We start from the raw sequence: 5,595 nt of genomic DNA, 5'->3' as shown, positions 1-5,595 counted from the left end.
TATTTATTTTTTACTATAAACAACAAACAAACATGCAAATATTCTTGACATGGTTACAATCAATGGCTCACAATATCATCACATAGTTGTGAATTCATCACCATGATCATTTTTTTGGATATTTGCATCTGTCCAGCAAAAGAAAGAAAAAAGAAAAAACTCATACATACCATACTCCTTACCCCCTGCCTCTCATTGACCACTAGTATTTCAATCTACTTAATTTATTTTAACCTTTGCTTCCCCTATTATTTGTTTATTTCTTATCTATATTTTTTATAGAAATATCTGTCTATATCATACATATACCATAGAGCATCAGACACAAGGTTTTTTCAATCACACAGTCACATTTTGAAAGCTATTTTATTATACAATCATCTCAAGAAACATGGCTACTAGAACACAATTCTACAGTTTCAGGTACTTCCCTCTAGTCACTCTAATACACCATAAACTAAAAAGGGGTTATTTGTATAATGTGTAAGAATAACCTCTAGGATAACCTCTCAACTCTGAAACCTCACAGCCTCTGACGCTTTATTTGATCTCATCTCTCTCTTTCCCCTTTTGTCTGAAAAGTCTTTCTCAATCCCTTGATGCTGAGTCCCAGCTCATTCTGGGATTTCTGTCCCATGTTACCAGGGAGGTCTACACCCCTGGGAGTCATGCTCTATGTAGAGGTGGGAGGGCAGTGAGTTTGCCCGCTGTGTTGGCTTAGAGAGAGAGGCCACATCTGAGCAACAAAAGAGGCTCTCTGGGGGTGTCTCTTAGGCCTAATTTCAAGTAGATTTAGTCTGTCCTTCCAAGCACTATTTATTGAAGAGACTATTCTTTTCTCATTGAGTAGACTTGTAATCCCTGTCAAAAATCATATTTATTTGATTTTTTGTATCATACCATTTTAAGTCCTTTCTCTTTCCTTCTTGTATACTTTCCCTATGTTTTCTTTGTGGTTACCATGGGATTTAAACATACGATCCTAAATATATAACAATCATGTGATTTGCTACCAACTTTAACTTCAATAGTGTACACATACACCATTCCTATACCCCTCCAACCCCAACCTTTTTGTTGTATTTGTTACAAATTATATCTTTATACATTGCATGTCCCAAACCATAGATTTATCATTGCTTTTTAGAATCTGTAAGAAGTTGAAATGCGGAGTTACATACCAAAAAATGCAAAACATTAGTACTGGCATTTATAACTACTCATATGGTTACCTTTACAGGGGTCTTTATTTCTTTATGTCATTTTGATCCTCTCTCAGGTATCCTTTTTTCTTCAGTCAGAAGAACTCCCTCCCTTTAGCACTGCTTGTAGGGCAGGTCTAGTGGGGATGAACTCCTTCAGTTTTCGTTTATCTGAGACTATTTTAATTTCTCTTTTTTTTTTCTCCCTTGTTTTTGATAGACAGTCTCACAGGATATAAAGTTCTTGGTGGACAATTGTTTCTCGTCAGCAGTTTCACTGTTTCATCCAAGTCCCTTCTTGCCGGCATAGTTTCTGGTAAGACGTCAGCATTTAATCTATTGGGGTTTCCTTATGCATAATATGTTGCTTTTCTCCTGCAGCTTTCAGAACTCTTCTTGGCATTCGACAGTTTACTGCTGTGTGTTGGGCATGGTTTTCTTTGAATTTATCCTGTTTGGGGACTTGTTGGACTCCTTGAAGTTGCACGTTGATGTCTTTTGTTAAATTTAGGAAGTTTTCAGCCCTTATTCCTTTGAATATTCCTTCTGCCTCTTCCTTTCTTCTCCTTCTGAGACTCCTATAATGCGCACATTGGTATATTTGATGGTGTCCCACTGGTCTCTTGGTCTCTGTTAATTTTTTTTTCGTTCTTTTATCTTTCTGCTCCTCAGCCTGGATCATTGCAACTGTCTTGTCTTGTAGTTCACTGATTCTTTCTTCTGCCATCGCCAGTCCGCTGTGGAAACACTCTACAGAATTTTTCTTTTCAGTTATTGTGGTCTTCAACTCCAGTATTTTGGTTCCCTTTAAAATTTCTATCTTTATTTAATTCTCATATTGTGTGCTCATCATTTTTCTTGATCTCTATTAGTTCTTTCTCTGTGTTTTCCTTTATCTCCATAAGTGTATTAAAGATTTTTTTTTTACTCTTTGCCTGGTATGTTTCCAGTCTGGCCATCTTTGTTTGGCCACCATTTCCTGTTTCTTTGTCTTGTAATCTTTCGTTGTATACTGTACATTTTAATGTGCTAACTCTGGATTTATTCCCTGAGGTGTCCATTCCTTACATTTGTTAAGTCAGCCAGTGATACAACAAATTTTCCCTCGAGTGCCAGGTGCTAACAAAAAGCAAACAAACAATTGCAATAAGCAGACAACGAAAAAAAAAAAACCTTTCAGGTTCTTTGCAAATTGGCTCTGAGTTGCCGGGTTCCCTCCTTCTAAATTTAGTCCCCCTACCAGGAAGAGCAGTCTGAAGTGAATGTGAAATCAGGGTCCTCTCCATCTTTTCCACGCCTGGGGCTTGTACTTGCTCATGGCCTTAGGAATTTCCTCTGTAACAGGAATGCAGATGCTGGTATTCAGAGCCGCAAGTACAGTAGACTTTCTTCTCCACCTGGGTACGCTATTGTATGACTTAAAGCAGGGCAATCCTTTGCCTTACACCACCTTGACTGTATTGTCACTTACACTGCTTTAGCTATCTGCAAACCACTTCTGTCTGCAGGACAAGATAGGGGAGGGCAAGCCAGAGGTGACTTTCCTGGGTCAATCTTTCAGGCTGCCACTGGATAAAGTGGCACAGATATGCAGGCACCCCAGTATACACACAGGGGCTACTCCACTCCCTTCCAAACAAAGGCAGGGACCACGATGGGCGCTCAGGCTGGCTCTATACGGGACAGGGAAGGGGATTCGGTGAGGGTCAGTAAGGGCATAACAAGCTCTTCTTACTATTTTATAAAGCTGCATTTGTTTGGATTTAGCACTCATCTGGTTACTGCAACCCTTTAGCTATTTTCTGGGGTTCTGAGGAAGATGGCTCTTCCAGTTTTTGCTAGCTGCTCAAAGTTTCTGTGGGAGATTGACACTTTAGAGAGTCTTAGGCCACTTTCTCAGTTGACCAGTCTGGAATGTGACCTTTTTGAACGAATGCTGGTTGATCTTACTGTATATTCATAATTAGGATACTGGTTATCCTTCGAATAGAGTGTAGCTTAGATTATCTAATACATTTGCTCACATTTCCATGCTAAAGTATTTTTAAAGCAAATTACAAACATTAACACCCCCCATCTACCTTGGCAGCAGGATGAGAGAAAGAACCTTCCACCTGGGCTCTCCATAGACCCTAGAGCCATATTATGTGGCGGGTTAGCTAAGTAATCAATTCAGGTTAAGTCTGAGTCACGGAATTTTTACCAGATGCTCTGATAATTATATAAAGAATGGCAGAAATGGGCTTTCACTGGTGAAATTGGTGGCTTAATAATTAGCATAATGGATTTAGGAAATGGGTTACCAATGATGAAAGTAGTGGCACTCAACTTCAATGGATTAACTGGAACAGAGACACACCAACCCTTATATGAACAGCTGAGAATCTAGTGACCTTCTTTTTAGCCATGACCCCTGAGGCCATGGAAGGCAATGAAGAAAACGTTTTACCAGAACTCTTTTCATGGAGAGTTCTGACGTATTTGGAAGAATTAAGTTGGTAAGCCTCTTGGGCCAGAACATGTTTTAAAAATAATAGAAAGTGAAATCTCTCTATTTTTTTTTTTTTTTTTGGTATGCTGTATAGCAGGGTCACATTTCATTGTTTTTCCATGTGAGTATTCTGTTCTTGCAGCACCGTTTGTTGAATTTTTGAAAGTTTTTTGCATTTGATCTTTGTTTGTTTTTTGGAAGGTGCATGGACTAGGTATCGAACCCTGGCAAAATCTCTTTTTAAGGAGGGTTGCTCAATGAACCAGGAGGCTTTTCTTTTGTTGAGTTTGGTGTGTAAGCTGGGATGTGCAAGTGATGTGCTTTGGGCAACAAAAAAGAGGCCTCCGCCATCTCTTTTCCTCGATATCCTTCCTGGAATGAGGGCACAAGTCTCCCCCGCAAACAAATATTTAAACATTCACAATATCACTTACAATTTTAACTCTTGAAAAAGGTGGAGAAAGAATGTAGCACCTGTGTGGAGAAAGGAGCCACAAATGCCGGATGCTTTCATTGAAAGAGTTACAGACACACCTGTGACATCTGGCTTTTTAAAGGCTGCTCCCTGGGTCAGTGTCTCTGTTTAAGCTGAGTTCTCTTGAGAGGAAAGTTTACTCTGATTGTCAACAGTCACCAGCACAGCGGCTAGGCTGGCAGAAATAATAAGGAAGTTATTACTAATGACAATGACGCCATTTCTCTGGTTCCTACCTTCTATTTTTTTTTATTTTTAAGACTTTATTGAAAAACAATAACAAATTCAGAGCAGAAGCTGCCCATAGTTATGTCACTTAAATGTGTTTTCAACTGTTCATGTTACATTCTAAGTCCTTGTCTATAAACATTAAATTTTTACCTATTTTCTGTGATATAAAATAATTTTGTATTGTACATTTTAGGTTTTCATATAACATTGCATCATGTGCATTTTCTTGTTCAACTGCAACTTCTCCAATTCCTTATGCCCACTTCCTCTAACATTATAGACTAAGTCCTGCCATATCTTTGTCCATGATCATATAGCATATAGGCATCTATAAACACATGTGGATTTTGTTGATGTTGTTTGAGATCATAACCATAAATAGCTTTTTTTAATCACACATTGACTTTTTAAAATCCTATAGCTGTGCGTTTATCATCACAATTGACTTTTTTCATTTTTGTGAAAAATAGCATATATACAAAAAAGCCATACATTTCAAAGTGCATCACAACAATTAGTTGTATTTGAACAGATTTCAGAGTTTGGTATGGGTTACAATTCCACAATTTTAGGTTTTTACTTCTAGCTGCCCTAAGATACTGGAAACTAAAAGAAAGATCAATATAATGATTCAGCATTTGTACTCATTTGCTAAACCTCCTCTTCTCTGTGTAGCTCCACCATCACCTTTGATCTTTCTCCCACTCTTTAGGGGTATTTGGGCATCTGGTTCCTATCTTATTAAATGCTGTCTACCCTTACAAGGATCTGAGGAAGCAGGCAGGGCAAATTTTGATTCCTCCCACTCTCCATATGAGGGAGGGGTGGTCACTGGCTTGCCTTACTAGAGGTGGCAGTGCTTGTGAGCTTGTGAGCAGCACAACCAGTTCTTCTTTCTTTTTTTTTGGATGCATGTTCCGGGGAATCGAACCCAGGCCTCCCGCATGATAGGCGGGCATTCTAACCACTGAACTACCCAACCAGTTCTTTTTAAAAACATTCTCATTTATTTATTTTTAGAAATATTTTTATTGTGATATCTTCACACACCATACAGTATATCCAAACTATACAATCTATGGCTCACAATATAACCACATGGTTGTGTATTCATCACTCTCCTAGTTTGCTAGTTGCTGAAATCTATTATACCAGAAATGGAATGGCTTTTAAAAGGGGGAATTTATTAAGTTGAA

At 38.5% G+C, this 5,595-nt stretch overlaps 1 non-coding gene across 1 annotated transcript; it reads right to left on the bottom strand.

Moving 5' to 3' along the window:
- Positions 1 to 5,304: 5,304 nt before the first annotated feature.
- On the bottom strand, positions 5,305 to 5,381 carry TRNAD-AUC (transfer RNA aspartic acid (anticodon AUC)). The gene has a single exon. It is a non-coding gene; the product is annotated as a tRNA-Asp (tRNA).
- Positions 5,382 to 5,595: the final 214 nt, after the last annotated feature.

This window comes from Tamandua tetradactyla, chromosome 2, assembly GCF_023851605.1.
Source record: "Tamandua tetradactyla isolate mTamTet1 chromosome 2, mTamTet1.pri, whole genome shotgun sequence".
Classification (NCBI taxonomy): Eukaryota; Metazoa; Chordata; class Mammalia; order Pilosa; family Myrmecophagidae; genus Tamandua; species Tamandua tetradactyla.
This window is presented reverse-complemented; position numbering and strand designations above follow the sequence as displayed.